Source organism: Cetorhinus maximus, chromosome 5 (assembly GCF_964194155.1).
Source record: "Cetorhinus maximus chromosome 5, sCetMax3.hap1.1, whole genome shotgun sequence".
In the NCBI taxonomy this organism is placed as follows: domain Eukaryota; kingdom Metazoa; phylum Chordata; class Chondrichthyes; order Lamniformes; family Cetorhinidae; genus Cetorhinus; species Cetorhinus maximus.
Window position 1 is genome coordinate 98,943,710 of NC_135883.1, and position 21,679 is coordinate 98,965,388.

General features: G+C 41.9%; 1 pseudogene; it reads right to left on the reverse strand.

The window, feature by feature from the left end:
• Nucleotides 1-345: 345 nt before the first annotated feature.
• Nucleotides 346-16,583, reverse strand: LOC144681125 (amine sulfotransferase-like; annotated as a pseudogene).
• Nucleotides 16,584-21,679: the final 5,096 nt, after the last annotated feature.

Here is a 21,679-nt window from a genome sequence, read left to right on the forward strand (position 1 = left end):
TCTGCAGCTATCTTGCATCAAACTACATTCCCTCAAATATTTTATTATGCCATTACATACACATCTCTATTTCAGGCAGACTCTGATTTTAGAGAGTTAGGGCTCAGAGGAGTTGTAAGTCTGAAGGAAATAAATAGGTATCCTCATTAATATTGGTCATAGTGATCAGTTAGTACCTTGTAACATCTGAATTTGAGCAACATACTTATTGGTATTGATGTGTACTTGTGGGCTCACTTACTGGCAGCAAATGTTTTCATCATTAATTGTTGATCAAAATAAATATGGCAGCAGAGATGCTCTGATAATAATACAGTGAGTTTATTGGTAAGTTTTTCCAGTGGGTTATCACTATTTCTTAAAGACTACTTTTGTTAAAAGTGGACCTGGATTAACCGTGCCATATTGTAAGAGCATCTGTTAGAAATTGTTTCTAGTGTTTTTTGGCTGGAAAATCAAAGTTTCTTCTAAGCAGTGATCAAATTATTTTCTGCTAGAAGGAATTGTTTGCCCTGATAACATTTTGCAGAATGAATTGTAGACATCTGTTAATGGATTATGAATGAAGGATTGAGAAATAAGTTTGCATAATTGCTACAGAATCTTTTATAAAATCAAAAAACACTTTGCAATGCTCCGTGTTCATTATTGTTGAAGCAAACAATTTTAGTCTTTAATTTCCCAGATATAATTCAGTGGAATGTTTTTCATTTTCCCCTGGAATATTCTATTAAATCTTTCATTTTAAGCCATTGTGAAATGATTTTTTTCAGTCTCCTACTAGCCCTAAAGAAAGGATAAGACATGTAAGTTAGACAATGGGCAAGAACAGTCTAAACGCTAATAAGCACTCTACTTTTCTATCTTTAGACCTCCACCATCATAGCCATCTCCTTAAGCCAGTCCTGGACAACTTTGGCTGCGAGCTTGTCCAGGTCCAATCATTGATATTTTGTAAGCATTGATCAGGAGATTTGTTCATGTGGGTTGTGATCAGATTGTCAGTTTTGACCTGCGACTCTACCAATGCTTCAAGAGACTTTGGCAAAAATTGGCAAAATTCACCCAGTGAGGGTCAGTTAAGTTCAAATGACAGGCATACTTAACTTTCTAGTTGAAAAACCCAATCTTTCTTATAGAAAGATTGTAAATCTATAAATTAAGTTTTTTAAGCTGGGAGTAAAAAATAATTTATCAAAATCTGCGTTGAACATTTAATATTTGAGGTACACAAATGTTGTACTGTACATTGAGATCATTAGCTGCAGTATAGCATAGGAGGACACTGAGTTAGTGAGAAGGAAAGGCACTTTCTCATTTAATCTGCTGTCTTCTTAGAGTGACCACACAATTTCAACTACAATTAGTTTCACTGGAAGCTGAGGCTATCCATAATTGTAATCAACTTTGTTTTTCATTTATCCTGCATCTCTTGGACTCGGCTGTAGCCCTCTAACTTTCCTGGACCAGGAAAATTCCAGATCACCTGGGAAATGATGCGGTAGCCAGCAAAATATCGGGTGATGAGCAAGATATTTATGCTAACTCATGTATTTAGGCCATTACAGGATATACAGAGACACCGTTATTAATTGAAAATTTAGAAAAGTGTCTTTCTTCTGTTGCATTTCTCAATGCTGCTTCTGCAGCTCTGGGATGATTCACATTAATTCTCCCTCCCTTGGCATACTTATGCCACAACATCAGGCCCTTAGAAAATAGATATATTTTCTACTTTATTGAAGGTAAGTTGGAAGCTTTTTAATAGCTGGATATAATTAATTGAATTACTGATAACTCTTAATTTGATAAAGAGCTTAAAATGTGTACCTTTTCTTAAATCCTGCAACTGAATCATCAAAGGTAGAAAACCCTGCATTTTCATAATTTGATTTTGGTTTCGATTTCATAAAGATTCAGTGGTCCACAATTATGTCAACACTTTTATTATCCAAAGACCTTCCAAGAAAATCGTTGAATGTCAGTACTGCCACTCTAAGATCCAAGGGTACGAGGACATTCATAATTAGCTTTCCATTGTGTACATGAGAGAGAACTTAATACAGCACTGGATGACTCACCTCTTGACTCCCCAAAGTCTGACCTCCATTTACAAGGCACGAGTCAGGACTGTGATGGAATAATCTCCACTTGCCTGGATGAGTGCAGGCTCAACAATATCCAGCACTAAGCAGCTTGCTTGAGTAGCACTCCACCTACCACCTTAAACATCCACACCCTCCTCCACCCAGGCACATGGCAGCAGCGTATACCATAAACAAGATATGCTGTAGCAACTCACTAAGGCTCCCTTGACAGCACCTTCCAAACCTGCAATGTCTACCATTTAGGAAGGACAAGGGCAGCAGATGCATGGGAACACCACCATCTGCAACTTCCCCTCCAAGTCACACACCATCCTGACTTGAAAATATATCACCATTCCTTCACTCTCGCTGGCCTAGCCAGCAATGCACACATCCTGTGAAAGAAAAAAAGTTGTTGACTGCAAACCTTTGAAAGCAGTGAGCTATAGCTGGTACATTTCCAACCTTTAATCTTTCTTACTGTGTACTTTGATAAAGCTGATTATTATGTATTATGAACATGTCAAGGGGTTCTTAATGAGAACAATGTATTGCACTTGTCATGCTTTCTTCTAGGTACAAGGTAATATAACACAGTTGGTGCATTCAGGATCTCAGGATGAGACATAAAATACTGAAGTAACCCAATCATTTGTTCAAAAAGCATTTTTTTCTCTGAACATGGGAATGGTAGGGTTGGAGATGGCTGGTGCTAATGAAGGGGAGATGCAGTAACGTCAAATCTATGATGACAACACAAAGTGTAATCCTGTACTAACAAAATAGTAAAAACTGGTACAAACATTACTTTGACTGTAGAAGCATTTAGCAACTTTTACACTAAACCTAAATTTAAAATCATAAGTGTGTTAAGTCATTCTACCAACATATGTAATCTTAGCCTAATTCCAGTGCAGTAAAAAAAATGCACTTTTGATGCCTGTAGGATATCCTAAAATGATCCATAATTAAGTACTATACTTTTGAAGTCTAGTTACTGCTTTGATGTAGGAAAGTAGACAGCTAGTTTTTGTTGGCCCTGCCACAGCACAGACCCAAACAGCAATGAGATAAATTGAGGGATAAATGTTGATCTGAATATGGAGAATTCCTCTGCTGTCCTTTGAATAATGCCATGGGATCTTACAGGTTTGCCTAACAAAGCATATTGGAATAAAAGCAGAAAATGCTGGAAAACTCAGCAGGTCTGGCAGCAACTGTAGAGAGAGAATCTGCAGTGTTAAATCAGATGGTTTAATGTTGCATCCAAAGGAAATACAAAATTTGCAACAACTTGCATTTATACAGTAACTTGAGTAAAATGTTGCAAGGCACTTCAATTGGGAATAAAAGGAATGGGTGCTGGAAGTACAGAAGTTTACAACACAGGAGGTGCTTCAGCCCATTATGCTTGTGCTGACTTTTTGAAAGCTATACACATGGTTCCATTCCCCATAATTTCTCCATTTCATTTTAATGTGTTCTTTAGCAAATATCTATCCAGCTATCTTTTAAAAGCTATTGGGGATTCTGTTTTTACCATTTCCTGGTAAGGAGTCAACAACGAGATATAGATAGGTTAAGTGAGTGGGCAAAAAGTTGGCAGATGGAGTATAATGTGGGAAAATGTGACCTTGTCTACTTTGGAAGGAAGATTAGAAAGCAGTATATCATTTAAATGGAGAGAGACTGCAGAACTCTATAGTACAGAGGCTTCTGGGGTGTCCTGGTACATGAATCACAAGTTAGTATGCAGGTACAGTAAGTGATTAGGAAGGCAAATGGAATATTGTTGTTGATTGCAAGTGGGATGGAACATAAAAGTAGGGACGTGTTGCTAAAGCTGTACAGGGCCTTAGTGAGATCACACCTGGAATAGTGTGTGCAGGTTGGGTTTGCATTAGAAGCAGTTCAGAGAAGATTCACTCAACTGATTCCTGGAATGAAGGGGGTTATCTTATGAGGAAAGTTTGAGCAGGTTGGTTCTATACCTGTTAGAGTTTAGAAGAATTAGAGGTGATCTTATCGAAACATAAGATCCTGAGAGGACTTGATGGAGTGAATGCTGATAGGATGTGGCAAGTCTAGAACCAGAGGACCATGTTTAAAAATTAGGGGTCTCCCATTTTAGACTGAGATGAGGGGAATTTTTTTTCTCTTGGAGGGTTGTTGGTCTGTAGACTGTAGAGAGAGAGAAGTGGCGGCTGGGTTAATGAATATATTCAAGGCTGAATTATACAGACTTTTGATTGGCAAGGGAGTGAAGGGTTATGGGGATGCAGACAGGAAAGTGGAATTCAGGCCACAATAAAATCAGCTATAACCTTATTGAATGATGAAGCAGACTCAAAGGGCTGTATGGCCTACTCCTGCTGTTCTTTTGTTCTTGTGCATATCAAGTTTTTCCTAACTTCCCTCATTTGGTGATCAGAAATTTACACATCCTAGTAACCAAATCACAGATCAGTGAAAATATTTGTTCCATTTGTAATTCTGAATACCTCTTTCCCATTTCCTCTTAACCTTCTTTGTTCTAATGAAAACAGCATCAGTTTCTCATTCCTGGACTCAATCTCACAATTGTCTTGACATCCTTTCTAAAGTGCCCACAGATGGATACCGTGGCCAGTTTTTTCAGCTTCTGTAGTTGTCAGATCATAATTTGCTGCCCACTCAATGCACAGCATAACCAGAGTATAGGAAAGGCCTTGAGGTTGCAACAGTAGAGCATAGCAAAATTGCAGAGGAGTTTATAGATGACAATTTTAATTCACTGCATTAACTATTGTAGCATAGGATCCAGTTATGGGCAGTGAAGAAGTGTTGAGCTGCTGAGCGTAAGCAAAGCAGAGGATGCAGGTGGTGGAGTTTTAAAAAAACGAGAGATGTCTCACGACTTCAGAATATCCCAAAGCACTTTGCAGCCAATTAAGCTTTGGCTGATTTAGAATTTTTAATGGAAAGGGGTTGGGAGCAGGCTTTTGAATCTCAAAGATTTTAGGAGCAGTGGGCTAAGGTAGAACAAAGTGGAGAGGTAAAACAGGTACACCTGGAAGCTACCCTATTTTCTGCAGATTATGTCACCAAGACTACCACAGTAGTTGAGGAAAAGGATCGATCTTTGTGGAACTCTGGACGTGACCAGTGGAGATGCACACATTGTTTGGACAGATAGTAAAACCACAAAAAAGAAGTCCTATGGAGCTGAGCTGCAGAAAAGAATGGCATAATTCACCATGACAGGAATACTGCAGGGATGTTAAGGACAAGGATGGATAATGCACCATTGTCACAATCAGAGGATATTGTTGGTGACTTTGACCAGAGTGATGCAAATAGTTAATTCTTCATCTACAATATTATTGGTAGCCTTAAACTTCACATGGCCACTGCTGTTGCGAAATATACTTGTTTCTTTTTAGATTCAGATAGGCACAGTGCTTTAATTCAAAATACACCAAATACCTTCAACTGTTAGTAGGACAATTTGTACAAGCAAAATGTAATTCCATGGGGTGATACTAAAATGACTATTCATGGGGCTTAACAATAGCTTGTATTTAAATAGCACATATAAAGCACAGGGACTGGACCCCGTATCTAGAAAGCTTGGGACTGGACATGTGCCAGATTTGGGGATTTTACAGATTTTTGGCCCTAGGCCTAGCATGTGCTTATAATACATATATAATACATATAAAATAGAGTATGAAAAATAAAGAATAAAGAGGCTTTATTCAAATTGCCAACCAGGGCGTCAGCTTCGAATGTAGCCTGTTTTCTGGTCCTTCTGGATTTTGGGATGCTGGATAAGGGGCCTAGTACCTGTAGTAAAATGCCCAAATCCACTTCATTGGAGCATTATAAAGAGAACATTGAGGTATGGAGATGTTAGGGCAGGTGACTAAAAACTTGGTCAAAGAGGTAGGTTTTAAGGAACACCTTAAAGGAAAAATGAGTGGTAGTGAAATGGAGAGATTGTAGGATGGAACCCCAGAGCTTAGGGCCTTGGCAGCTGAAGGCATAGCCACCAATGTTGGAGCAAATAAAATTAAAGATGCGCAAGAAATCAGGGTTAGAGCAGCGCAGACCTCTCAGAAAATTGTGGGGTTAGAGAAGATAACAAAGATAGGGAAGAGAGAGGCCATGGAGTGATTTTAAAAACAAGGATGAGGATTTTAAAATTAGCTTATCTTAAGCAGGAGCCAGTCTGCGTTAGTGAACACAGGGGTGATGGGTGAAAGGTAATTGGTGCATGTAAGGGCATGGACAACAGAATTTTGGATGACTTCAAGTGTTTTTGGAGTATAGAATGTGCGAATTTGGCTAGGAGTGTATTGGATTAGTCAAGACATGGATGAGGGTTTCAGTATGAGATGTGTTGAGACGGGGTGGAGTTAGGCAATGCTACCTAGGTGGAAATAAACTATCTTAGTGATGCTGCGGATAAGTGGTTGGAAACTCATCTTGGCGTCAAATATAAATACAATTTACCATGATCACCTCTTCATATAACTGGAACATAGGGCAGAATTTTTAGCTCGGCGGGCGGGCAGCACCTGACCCGCTCGAGTGTTAAATAAAGTGCCTTGTCGTCGGCCGAGTGTGCTGACATCAACGTGCACTCTTGCAATATTTTGCTAGGCATGCCCGCCATTAATTAAGTGGCCAGTTAAGGCTCTTGAGACACCAAACGTCTCCAACTTTGTGTAACCCGTGAGATTTTTAGGCCGTTGCGTGAGCAAAGCGGGCAGGCCACAATTGTCAAAACCTCGTCCACGAGCGGGATAAGAGGGGTCAGTAGCCTTGTAATTGCGATTAGTGAGGAGTTTAGGATTTAATTTGCTTCTGTGAACAGGACAGCTTCATCTCGCTTCAGAGATGCATTCAGAGAATTTTGAGGCTTCAGTTCAGGACTCATTGTTGCCTTCCAGGCCCCCGGAGGATACACACCGCGTGGGCCCTTCCAGGTATCGGACAGCCTTCCCTTTCCCTGGCAAAGAGGATTGTGATCTCTGCTGGAGGCACCTCCTCTGAGGAGGAAGAGAGGGGCAGAAGTGGGAGGAGGCCATGCGTCTCAATACAGCTTCCAGGGGGGTGACCTGTGGGAGGAGAGGCGCAGCCACACGGAGCACAAGGCCAGCAGGAAGTCCAAGGCGGAAGAAGCCACAGAAGATGCCATTAGCCTGCTGCCAGGGTTTACAGGCGGCGATGCAGCTACCTCAATATGTCTGAGGTGCAATGCCGAAGGAAGCACCGTCTCTCACGGGGGACAGTGACCTCCATATGTCAGAGGATCAGCCCTGTGATCAGCTGGTGGACACCCCATGCCAGTGGTGCTGAAGGTCACAGTGGCCCTCAACCTCTATGCATCCGGCTATTTCCAGGGCTCAGTGGGGGATCTGTGTGGAGTGTCCCAATCAGCTGCCCACAGTTGCGTGAAGCTGGTGACAGAAGCTCTGTTCAGGTGGGTATTGACTTTCATTCGTTATCGTACAGACGAGGCCAGCCAGGCTGAGCGAGCTAGAGGCTTTGCAGCGATTGCTGGGTTCCCCCTGTGTCCAGGGTGCAATAGATGGCACACATGTGGCCATCAAGGTGCCAGCGGGTGAGCCCAGTGCCTTCATCAACAGGAAGGGAATCCACTCCATGAACGTACAGATAGTGTGTGATCACAGGATGCTGATTCTACAAGTCTGTGCAAGGTACCCAGGTAGCTCCCATGACGCCTGCATCCTCAGACACTCCCAGGTGCTGAGGCCCTTCAGTGCTCCAGCCCGGCTTGATGGATGGCTGCTGGGTGACAAGGGCTATCCCCTCAAAAGGTGGCTCACGACATCTCTCCGCCACCCTAGAACAGAGGCCGAGCAGCGGTACAACAGGAGCCACACCTCCACAAGGCGGTGATAGAGAGAGCCATAGATCTTCTCAAGATGCGCTTCTGATGCCTGGACTGTGCAGGGGGTGCACTCCAATACCCCCCAGAGCACGTGTCACTGATAGTAGTTGCATGCTGTGCTCGCCACAGTCTGGCACTGGCAAGGGGGGACCCACTGGAGGAAGAGGATCTTGACGCATCTGCACAGACAACAAATGATGAGTCCAGTAGTGAGTCCGAGGACGAGCACAGTGAGAACGCCGAGGGCATAGACACTGACCTGGGTAACCTCCAGGGAGGCAGGGACACTTGGGACACTTTGATCCAACGCTCCTTCAGCTAGCCAACCAAATGCCAGGGCTGCAGACTCCATGCTCAGTCCCTGACAGGACCAGTTCCTTGGTCAACAACATACATTGTGTGCTTTTGCAATAAATTTTCAGGAGACACACGTCCATCATTTCATAATGGCCTACCCTGCACCTACAGAACAAATGAAGCATCCAAAGACCAACAGCTCAAAATAACATCTCATTTAATTGTGAATGCGAAACATTGATGAAATTAACATTAACCGGTGTTTTCGGTCATACCATTAAAAAATGTAAAGAAAAATGGGGGAACAAAACATCACCCGTGATAAGGCCGTGTTGTGCTTAAGGTGCTTAAGTTTTCATTTGCAGGTGCTACGTCTAGGTGCTCCCCCGTCGCTGGCACCAGCATTGAAGACGACCTGCTCACTCTGCTGTCTTGTTGGCCTTGATGACCTTGGGGGGGGACGTCCACTGCCCTGTGGAGCCTGTGCTGGCCTCGCCTGGGAGGGTGCAGCCAGTGGCATGGCTGGCATCTCCCCAGTCACCGCAGCCTCATCAGATGCCACGGTCACTGGCAAAGGGGTGGAGGAGCCGCTGCTGTCATCCGGAGTGCCCTGAGAAGAGCCTTAAAGAGGACAGGCAGCACATGCGTCAACGTGAGGTCGCTTTGGACCTCCCTGGTCACCATTGATGGACGAGCACCGAGCTGGGATAGTGGGTGCCCAATCCATCTCCCACACTGACACTGACCAGCTGAGATCATTGCCAGTGTGACGGCTTGCAGGTCCGAGCGCATTCCCAGGAACCCCTGATTGAGTTCCTGGAGGAGCCTCTCCATGAGAGTCACCACTCTCTCCTTGGAGGAGGCATTGTGCTCAGCCATGAGGGTCATTACATTGCTTATGCTCTGCATGGACTCCTCCACAACGGACACCATGGCACACATTTCCTCATGTATCTTCGCCAGATCCTCCCGCACACCCTGCTGGACATTCAGCATCTGCTGCCTGAGGGACGATTCCAGAGGCCCATCATCAGCCACCGACTGAGCATTGCCCTGGTCCTCAACCATCCTCCGACTGCCAGCGCCCTGGGCACTCTCTCCCTCCACTTGCACTCAAGCGAGTGTGAAGTGCCCTCACCAATGTGCACTGATAGACTACACAGCGATGTTATGCCCATCGAGGTGCTGGTATCTGCATCTGTGCCTGCTTGACATAGAGGGTGTGATGCAGGTGCATGGTGACCATGATGGTCCTCAGGGGTCAAGGGTGGGCCTTCAGGCTCCTCATGACGACCGCCAGCTGGTGAGCCTTAAAGGGAGAAGAAAGACATGTCATTAGGTTAAGTGATGACACTGTTAGTGTGCACGCCTGGCACCCTGATGAGACAGAGATATGCATAATGGTGCCCTTGTCTTTCCATTATCAATGGGGATTCCAGGTTCGAGGCTCACATCAATACAGAGACTACACTGGAATGGTTGCAATAACCGACATTCTTACCTCAGTGCACTGCGATCTTACCTTCCTCTGACTCCCCAACCTCACCGCGGCCGGTTGACTGAGGTGCATGATGCCTCTCCAGCACCAGGGCCTACTGCTCGTACCACATGAGGATGAGAAGGTATGGGGGTCCACAACCTCTCGATATGGTTATGGAATGTTTGCTCCTGAAAGGGCAGAGGAGTATTGATTAGTCCACCCTGTACCTGCAGCGCCATTGCAGCTTGGCCAACCCCACCTGAGGAACACCTCACAGGGCTCAGCCGATTCATGACCCTGGAGCCGCAAGGCAATCAGTCCAAGCAGCCACGGCTCACCTACTTGGCCAGATGCTGCCTCATTGACATTTGCCACTCACACTCTTAACACTTCTGAGGTACACGCGGGGATGGTCATTTCTTAACTGCTCTACAAAGTGACACATGCCAACATGGCACTCACCCTTCCCAATCCCAGGAGATCATTGAAGCACTTCCGGCACTGCACCCATGTGCGCCTCCCCACATCGTGGCTGCTCACCCTGGATGCCACCTCCTCCCAGGCCTTTTTAGTGAGATGGGGGGCCCTCCTCTTCCCGTCCCTGGGGACAAGGGTTTCTCTCTGGGCTGCCACCTCCTCCAGGAGGGCAGCGAGGCACTCATCGGAGAAACGCGGGGCCGACTGCCCTCCCGCCTACCGTGTCCACCTGCAATGGACACCATTGACCAGACTTCAGCGTCCTTCCATGGCAGCTTTCCAGGGGCTGCCGAGGCCACTTCTGAATCAACCGCTGGGTCACCATTGGACCTGGTGGACATCATGCCCTGCCCGCATCTTCTCGCTCATTCACAAGCCGTGTACCATGCTGGGCGGGCCTTAATTGGCCCGCCAGCATAAAATCGCGATGCGCTGCCAACTGCGGGCAGCGATCAGCTTCCCATCCGCCGCCATCCGTCCCACACCGATCCCGCACGCCAAGGGCAAAATTCTGCCGATAATGTTGAATTCATATCTATGATTATACCAGTTCCTAACATGGTCAAACCAGCTGTCATAAACCATTATAATAAAAACAAAAGTTTGAAATTGTGACATGACTGTTAAATGGATGAAATAATTGAGCATAAGAAATGTAGTGATCAACCTCACACTTGCTGAATTGTTTTGAGTATTAAGTCATTTTTTTCAATTCTGAAATTTGAAATTTTAAAATAATGTAATCGGCTAATATTGACCCTTAGAATAACTTAACTGGACTGGATTGACAGAGAAGTGTAGCAAAACTGAATTTACAGCAAACATTCCATTAAATAGGTCTTTGGGTCGGATTGTAATCTTTGTACAAGGCTACAGCTGTTTACCTGGTGCCAATGCCAATACAGCTTGTATCACAGTTTAGAAAATAAATTGCTGATCCACTTTACTCCTTTAAGGACTTCAACATTTTCACATCAAATGACAATATGGAATTTATTATTTTATATCAAGGTTTTAAAAAAATGCTTCATGGGTCCATAAATATATCTAAATCTACCCTATGGCAATTATCATTAGAAACTAATAGAAATCTATTTCAGCTGATGTCATTTGAGAAGAAGTTGTTATTTGGAAAGCTGGAATGATTTTTCCACACTTCAGAGTTTGAATAAGATGCACCAGTTTGACTTTCGCCAGGCTCAATGTCACGTTGCTGGTGTATATATTATATGTACAGTGCATATCGATCTAAAAGTGAGAGAGCAATTTGTGCCGTCTTACCTTGGCCATTCAGAAATGCCTGCAGAAAAGCTCCAAAATTTTCTGGGGTTCCCAAATAATTAGCAAACTTAAGAAAATGATAATAAGAAACTGCAAGATCCTTGGGGTTTCTGTAAACTTATACAAGCTGTCAAGTAAAACTTAGTTGTAAATAGTGGTAATGCTCATTTAAAAATAACAGTTTTCAATCTTTGTTCTTTCTTTCGAGCGTGCATTGATGAATTTGAATCAGATGTTATTGATTGTTTTCACATTACAAGAGCATTGCAATAGTGTTATTACAAAAGTGTATGTTGCGAGAGTGTTATTCCTAAGTCTGATATCTGGTTAAACAGCTGCAGTACCTCTGCACATAGTTGGGCATCCTTATGCTTTCACCCCACTAACCCCGTGCCCAGTATTTTTGACTTGGGTAAGTGAGATATGTCCTTCCAAATCAGGCAGACAGAAATGTTACCCATGTGGATTACTCAGTAGCTTGGTTTGGAAACCCATAAATATGGTGGTGAATCTTTGCATGGTAGATATCCAGCTGATCAACAAAAATACAGAACTGATTATTGATGCGTTCTGTTATGTAGGATATACTTCTCATTGTTATAGAAACAGTATTATCTTGTAGAGTACATAAATGAGAACACAAAAATAGGAGCAGGATTAGGCCAATCAATACTTTGAGCCTCCTCCACCATTCAATATGATCATGGCTGATCCCCTATATCAACACCACTTCCTGATCCATCTCCCTGTCCCCCACGCCTCCCCCCATGACCCTTGATTCCTTAATATTCAAAAATCTATCAACCTCAGTCTTGGATATGATCATCAACAGAACATCCACATCTCTCTGAAGTAGAGAATTCCAAAAATTTACAACCCTTTTAATGAAGACATTTCTTCTCATCTCGTTATTTTGAAACTGTGGCCCGTTCCAATATTAACTATGCTACAGATGATTCTGAAGCTTTACCTGGCACTTGGACATTTTGAATGAAAGAAGAGACTGTCTTACATATATTTATCTCAAATTTTGCTTTAATTTATGCTTCTAGATTAATTTCAAGTTGGCTTTGGGAGAGTAAAATCTTAACCTTGGTCATTTTGTTCTTCAGAGTTTTTGCTATCAGTTGATAAGGTACATGTGTAATGAACAAACGAGTTGATGGGTGGTCATCAGTATTAGTTTCCTTATGTGTCAACTCCAGCCAGGGAACTTCAGAATAGGATAGGTTGCACTCTTCTGTTTGTAGGTCTCCATTCATGTAAATATGTTTCATTATATGTTGCATCCATATTGTTCCTTTATTTTGATAAGAATTCAGAGTAGTCATTAACTAATCTCTTCAAATGCAATTGTTAAGTGGTGAATCACATTTCATGGAAAGAAAAGGAACAACTAATGTACATTGGAATGAACAGTACGTAAATATATCAGTTTTCTACAAATATTTATTAACACAAATGATATAAATAGCGGGTTATTTTACATCCTGAAACGTGACTTTTTTCCCCAAGTTGTCTACAATCTATCTGAATTATATCTGTCTGTTTGCCCTTCAGAGTTGCAGGTGACAAAACTAATTTGCTCTTCAGGTTTTCACTCTACCTGACCTTGGCTAATTAGAACAGATTGAAGAAATAGCTCGAACAAAGTCTTCCTCTCTGCTTAATAACTAACTGCCCACCAAACGTTACCCACCTCTTTTAATGTATGATATTTTGCATTTCAGTTGGTTATTTTTGTTACCTCATCTATTATATGACAGAAAACCTTTCCCCTTTAATCTCCTCCCACAAATGTTCTCGCTCCAATTACATGGTATCAAAATCCATTCCCTTGACATGCAGCTATCAGATAGTTCCTCACTCTCCTCACTCTAAAAGGAAACTGTGGCATAAACAGATGAAAGATTGAACAATTTAGACTAAAAACACAAACATATGCATGAACTTATATGTTTCATCTTTCAAGCTGTTCCACAACCTCTCTCCCATCTACATATTAGGTCTGATAATCTTCATGTACATCCCCAACATTGGGTGCAATTTCCTCTGAATTATCACAGTCTTAACTGGCACAAACATCTGAGGACTAAAGCAAAATCCAGCCCATGCACATTTGAGTGTAGGCATTTGCATGTATGAATGCACACATACATGCATGCACATGTTTGGCAAAGTAATGCGTCTGTCAATAGTACCCTGTTGTGATCAGAACCAGATATTCAATTTTGCACATGCCCACGTTTATCTATCAATAGCTTGATCGAGAAAACACCAGTAAGATGAAGCCAGATGCTAATTGTTAGGCTACTTTGTTTCACAATAAGTGAACATACAGGGCAAAAGATGCAATTGGACTCTCATAATTTACACAGTACAACTTACAAAATAATTTACTTTGTAGCTGATCTTGCTTGGCTTTGCCATTTTCTGCTTTTCCCTGTTTTATGGGGGTCCATTGAGTTACAGAACCATAGAAATCTCCAGAGTAGAAAAAGATTGCTCAGCCCATCATGTCTGTGCTAACTCTATGAACTCTGGTATGAAGACAAACTGGGGAATATGCCTTCTCATTGAGTTCTCAGCCAGAGAAAATAGATTTTTCCCATGCAGCATGTCAAAGCCCTTCATAATTTTAACATTACTACAAAATCTCTTCAGCCTTCAATACAAAGGAAATAGTTCCAGTATCTCAGTCCTTTCAGAAGTATCTTATCTCTGGTATTATTCTTAGAAATCTATGTGAAGCACACTCTGTTTGGTCTTAATGTTTTAGGGCACTCATCACTACACAAATAACTCAAAATATGGCTTAATAAAAACTTTGTCTAGATTTATCATCACTTGTTTGCTCTTGACCTCTGGTCTATTATTTATAACAGCCAAGAAGCTGTTGCCATTTTTAAAATAGCTTTATTTTCATGCAACCCCATTTTAAGAAATTATGCATTTGAAAATCTAGGTCTCTCCATTTATTAACACATTGCAGTGTTCTTCTATTAAGTGTCTCATCTTATTCCTTGTTTATTTTTCCAAAATGTATTACCTCACCCTTATGCAGTTAAATTGTATCTGCCAATTGTGTACCTACATTACTAATCTGCATATGTTTTCTATATACTTTACAGTTACTCATTAACCAATTTTTGCTTGTTATCTATTTGCCTGTTCAGCTATTCCTTCATCCCCTTTTCCTTCATCCACCTATCCAATATATTTTTGAATATTAGCATAGTTATTGGCTGAATCACTAAACATTAGACGAAATTCACACCTTTACAATTCTTTGTGTGAAGAAGTAATCTCTTCCTCCATGTTCTACATCTCTTACATGCTTCATCTTGTATCTATGGCCCCTCGCTTTATACCTTAAACCACTGGAGATAGAAGGTACTGTCTGTTCTTCCCCAATTTTTTCATAATTTTAACAACTGTGTCACATTGCCTATAAACTTTATGTTCTAATAAAAAAAACTTCCAAGTAAAACTTTTTTTAAGGAGAACAACAAACCTTGCAGATGTATGATAGAATTCACATAGAATATGTATATAGAATAACTATACCTCCTTTGTTACTGTCTGCTAATTGTGGCACCATTCCCTTTAGGCTGATATTCAAATCAAGAACGCTGGGAATAAAAGTAAACACAGGCACCTCCGGCAGGATACTGATTTCAGGACCTTTTTATCAATTTTTATAGACTCATAGGCTCATAGATGTCTACAGCACAGAAGGAGGCCATTCGGCCCATCATGTTCCACACCAGTCAAACAAAGACCTGACAACACTAACCCCATTTTCCAGCACTTGGCCCATAGCACTGGAGGCTATAGCAACACAAGTGAATATCTAGATACTTAAATGCTACGAGAGTTTCTGGCTCAACCACTCTTTCAGGCAGTGAGTTCCAGACTCCCACCACTCTCAGGGTGTAAAAAAATTCTCCTCAACTCTTTTTTTAGTCTTCTACCTCTTACCTTAAATCTATGCCCCTTGGTTATTGACCCCTTTACTAATGGAAAAAGTCCTATCCACCCTATCTATGTTCCTCAATCTTATACACCTCTATCGCCTCTCAGCCTTCGCTGCTCCAAGGAAAACAACCCCAGCCTATCCAATCTTTCATCACAGCTCAGACCCTCCAGCCCAGGCAGTATCCTGGTAAATCTCCCCTGCACCCTCTCCATTGCAATCACATCCTTCTTATAATGTGATGGCCAGAACCGCACGCAGTACTCCAGTTGTGGCCTAACTAGTGTTTTATACAGTTCCAGTATAACCTCCCTGCTCTTGTATTCCATGCCTCAGCTAATAAAGGCAAATATCCCATATGCCTTCTTAACCACCTTATGTACCTGCCCTGCTACCTTCAGGGATCTATGGATACACACACCAAGGCTCCTCTGATCTTCAGTACTTTCCAGGGTCCTACCATGCATAGAATAATCCGTTGCCTTGTTAGCCCTCCCCAAGTGCATTACCTCACACCTTTCTGGGTTGAATTCCATTTGCTACTGCTCTGCCCACCTGACCAGTCCATTGATATCCTCCTGCAGTTTATTGCTATCCTTCTCATTATAAACATTTTATCATTGCAAAACTTTGATTTGTTTTTATGTTAATATGTTAGCTATTTTCTGCGACAATACTGGAAACCGCTTGACCTTTGCATAGGTCAAATGGACAAGCTTTCAAAATCCATTGTAAGCACAGAAATGAATGAGGAATTATTTTAGGATTATATTTGTAATAGAATTCTTGTTGATGTACTGGTATTTTTAAAATTAAAATAATTCAATATATCTATTGCACTTACCAGTTATATGTATTCTTCCAATGTATGGGATATGCACAATTTCATGTGCATGAATAATATGGATCCTCTGCTTATCCTATTTACTCACCAGATTTAGGATAAGACACCACAAAAACATCAGAATCATGTACAACGTAATTTTCCATTTGATGCAAACACTCAATGGTATGGATGTTTGACAGGTTACGCCCTTTGTGGTTGAAAAGTTCCTTTGGTTGAAAATTACTGTTACTGTTTGCCATGTTTCCATTCCACAACATTAGAGGAACTGGATGTCTGTTTCTTTTAAGAACTTTAAGAATTTTAAGTTAATATTTAACTAGTTACCAGTTAATCTCTGAAGAATTCAGTTAATCATGACATACTGCTGTTCTATTTGATTGTGTGTGTCAAGGGATTACAGTTACATGGATAGATTGCGGAAACTAAGGTTATTCTTCAAGCAGAGAAAACTAAGAGGAGATTTGATAGAGCTGTAAATAGAGTAAATAAAGAGAAACCATTTCCAATGGCTGAAGGGTCAATAAGCAAAGGGTACAGATTTAAGGTGTTTTGCAAAATAGCCAGTAGCAACATGAGGAAAAGTTTATTTACCCAATGAATGGGGGGGATTTGGAATGTTAGTTATGATGGTGGATACAGATTCAATTGTAGCCTTCAAAAGGGAATTGGATAAGTATTTGCAGAAGAAAAAATGCCGGAATATGGGAAAGAGCAGGAGAGTAGAACTAACTGGATTGCTCTTTGAAAGCGTTTTCCAAGACACGACGAGCTGAATGACCCACTTCTGTGCTGCACTATTCTATGATTCTATGTTGCAAGGTTTTCAAGGTAATAGAAATACTTAAATGCTGAATTGAATATCGTCGTTCCTAAGCTATTGAAACCAGGGAAATGTTGTGCCAAAGGTGACAATTGAGCTATAGAGCTGAATTTTAATTGAAAATAAAACTGGGCAGATTGTTTGGAAGGACATTGGAAGAGGTGAGCAGAAAAGAAAAGCTCACCTTGCCGAGACGAGCCCAGAGATAGCAAAGGCCAGGGAATTGTACACCTTCTCAGCCCACTGCCTTCCTCTGCAGCAAATGCAGTAGAGACTGCCACACCAGGGTGGGTCTTCTGAGCCACATCAGGCGATGTTTAACAAAGGGTTCAAGAAGGTGGCTCACCACTGCCTTCTCAAGGGCAATCAGGGGTAGGAAATAAATGCTGGCCTAGCCAGCAATGCCCACACCCCGTGAAAGAATATAAAAAGTGACCAGCATGGCACAAACTATCATCATACGAGCTGGAAGGATACCACCAGCAGGCAGTTTGGAGAATGTTCACTAGGTTGATTCCAAGGATGAAGGGGTTGTCTCGTGAGGAAAAGTTGAGCAGGTTGGGCCTGTACTCCTTGGAGTTTAGAAGCGTGAAAGGTGAACTTATTGAAATATATAAGATGCTGAGCCACCTGACACTTGATACTTGCTGAGAGGATGTTTCCCTTCATAGGGGAATCTAGAATTAGGGGACATAGTTTCAAAATAAGGGGTCTCCTATTTAAGATGGGGATGAGATGGAATTTATTTTCTCAGAAGGCCACTAATCTTTGGAATTCTCTGGCCCAGAGAACAGGGGAGGCTGGGTTTGAAAATATTGAAGACTGAGTTAGACAGATTTTTGATCTACAAGAGTCTTGGGAGGCATGCAAGAATGTGGAGTGAAGGCCACAATAAGATCAGCTTGATCTTATTAAATGACGGAGCAGGCTTGAGGGGCCAAATGGTGCACTCCTGCCCCTATATCTTATGTTCTTATGGGCTGGACGCAAATGGCTTGCCCCCCCCCCCCCCCCCCCCAACCCCACTCCCACCCCAGAAACAAAGTTAGCCATGGCTCCATGGCGGCCCGCCCCACACCCATAAAGCACCGTGGGCGGGCTTAACATGACCAGTGTGGGACTTGCACCCCTCACTAGGGAGGAGGTGCCAACCTCGGGAGCTGCTGGCCAATCCAAAAGCATGTTAGTGACCACTGCCAGGGCTGCAAGAGGAGGAGGAAGATGGACCATGGATCCCAGAACCAGGTAAGTTCAGGGTCTTGGGCAGGGTGAATTTGGGCAGTTCAGGGAGGGTGGTGGAGTGGGGTGGGGGGCAGCGGGGTTAGGGCTGCGGGTGGGTAGGAAGATAAGGGGGGGATTCTACCTTAGAGGGGCCTCCCCTCCGAGCCACAAAAGGAAAACCACTGAAGATGTATATAAATATATAAACCTTCAACTAGGAATTTTTCATGAAGCTCTTGAAAATGTCCTTGTATTTCACGTAAGGCTAGCCAGTGTTGAGACAGTTATGATACTGACATATCCTTGGATATCGAGCAACATTAATATCCTGCATATGAAGTTGGATTTCAAAATAAACACATAGTACTTTTTCAAGTTTTCACTGTTTGTTCTCATTAAAAATTTGAAACTCTCTCAGACCAGCTGCTACTGATAACCAACTGGCTCCCAGCCACTGGTGAGAAAGAAAGCTGAATTAAACATTACTGAAATATAAATCCAGTTTAGCCAGAAAAATAAAATGCAATTTATAGGAACTACAGAAAGCACAATCCTAATAGCAGAAATCATAACATCATAATAACAGAAAATATTCTTACTTTCCCCTCGAAGTTTTTGCAACTAAATAGTAGGGAAATTAAAAGTCACTGAGCCAAGGTGATGGACATGTCTGAAATTTCAAAAGGGAAACTGAAGTCATGGAGTTTGGTAAATGCCCTATTGGTTTTGCACTCCTGTGATGTCCCATCAGAATAAATTAAGCTCAATATTTGTTGCATCCCCTCATATGTGTAAAAACACTGGATTTAAAATCATGCCTTCGTTACAATCGCTTGTTATTTTTTCAGAAAGTTGAGTTTTATCATTTAAAATTGCAATTCAGGCTCGATACCTTCATTACCTGAAAGGATAGCCTTTCCAGGAGACATACATTTTTTAAAAAATCAGATTTTCTTGCCTTGCTGAAAGACTGTCCCTTAATTTAAAGCATCCGGTTTTGTAGGTGCACAATTGAATAAATATTGGAAGTAAAATTACAGTCTTTGCACTCAAAATGGTAGTTTGAAGATGCCAATGCTTTTATATTTAGTGTTCAAAACCCAGAGCAGAAACATAAATATTCACAGTTCAGGATTTCACTTTATCATACCAAGCTCATCTGCAAAATATATCCATTTGTGCTAAAACTAATGCAAATTATTCCCCTTGGAATATTTAGTGACTGGTTTGATTCCTTGTGCTGAGGAAGTCTGCTGATGCTAAGTGCTAAGTTTTGTAATCATTAAAATACACATCTTCAGAAAATTCTTAGCACTGAACCAAGTAGAATGTTTTCCAAAAATATGAACTATAACCTACATGTACAGTTACAACTGTTGCAGGTTGTAAAGTTGCACTCCCAACAAATAACCCAAAAAATAGAAAGTTAAAAATAAAGTTGCTGTAATTTATGACTAATGCACAATATCTGTATGTTTATAGATCAAGAAGTACTGTGGAAACTATCAAGGTATTTCCCTCTTGTTCACACTAGGGAAAACCTTGACACATATTCCCCTGAATTGCCTACTTCCTGTGGTTGAGGAAATCCTTTCAGAAACACAGTGTGGCTTTAGATCTTCCAGCGGAACGTCTGACATGGTCTTTGTTGCCAGGCATATCAAGAAAAATGTCAAGAACACCACTAAGAACTCTTTATTGCATTTATCGACCTGACCAAAGCAAGTCTCTGAGGATTGTACTTCAAAGATTTGGATGTCCAAGAAACTTCATTACAATCTTGCAATTTCTTCATGGTGATATGACTGCAACTGTCTTGAGTGGAAGATCTGAAATTGACACGTCCTAAATCCAGACCAGGGTCAAACAAGGCTGTATGCTGGCCCCCATACTATTCACAATATACCTGACAGTGGTTACGCACCTCATCAAAGATCAACTGTCATCTGGTGTAAGTACAAAATACCACCTACACAGAAAACTCTTTAACCACAGTTGCCTCCATGCCAAAGCTGAACTGACCACCATAGACATACATGATCTATACTTTGCAGATAACTGTTGTTGCCCACTCTGCACCAGATTTATTAATTTAAAGTCATTTTTGCATGTGGAAAGAAAAAGTTACCCAGTAATGCTAATAAAACAGGAGATTTTTATTTTAAGAAATCCAATTTGAATGAACAGAAAATTTGAATTGAGCAACTTTGAATCAAGGGGAGTAGGTGATATATAGTTTATACTTTTAAAATATTGGTGATATCAATATATTGTCAGAGTTTAGAAGAGTGAGTGGCGACTTGATTGAAATGTATAAGATCCTAATGGTATGGATAAGATGGATGTGGAAAGGATGTTTCCTCCTGTGGGTGTGTCCAGAACTAGGCGCCACTGTTTTAAAATTAGGGGTCGCCGTTTTAGGGCAGTGAAGAGGAGAATCTTTTTCTCTGAAAGGGTTGTGCGACTTTGGAACTCTCTGCCTCAGATGGCAGCGGAGGTGGGGTCATTGAATATTTTTAAGGCAGAGGTAGATAGATTCTTGTTAGGCAAGGGAATCAAAGGTTATCTGGGATAGATGGGAATGTGGATTTCGAAACACAAACAGATTAGCCATGACCTTACTGAATGGCGGAGCAGCCTGGATGGGCCAAATGGCCTACTTTTGCTCCTACTTCATATGCTCATATTATTTGCAAGCCACTCTTGATCTCTTTAATGCTGCATATAAGAAGCTGGGCATGTTCATGAATGTTGCCAAAACAAAACTCATATCTCAACCCACACCTGATCAGCCAAATATCCCACCTTTCATATATGTTGAAGGAGAGACTCTGGAATATATTGTGCACTTCCCATACCTTGGCAGCCACCTCTCTCAAAAAGTCACCATTGATGAGAAGATTCAACACAGGTCAGATGCGCCAGCTCAACTTTCTAAAAACTACAGCAGTGGGTGTTTGACAACAAAGACCTCCGCAAATCAATAAAAGCCCTAGTGTACAGAGCAGTTGTCATCACCATGCTCCTGTACTGGAATGAGAACTGGACTGTGTATCAATGACACTTAGGAGCGTTAAAGAAATTCCATCAGCAATTCCTCCACTGCATCCTCTGGATGCAATGGGAGAAAGAAACACTAGTGTCCTTCTTGAAGCTAATTCAACAAGCATTCAGGCATGAATTCCTACAATATCAACTTTGGTGGACTGGACACACTGTGCCCTAATGATCAAAAAGCATCCCACTGGCCAGACCCTGTTTTCTCAACTCACAAGTGACCAACATTCCAGGGGA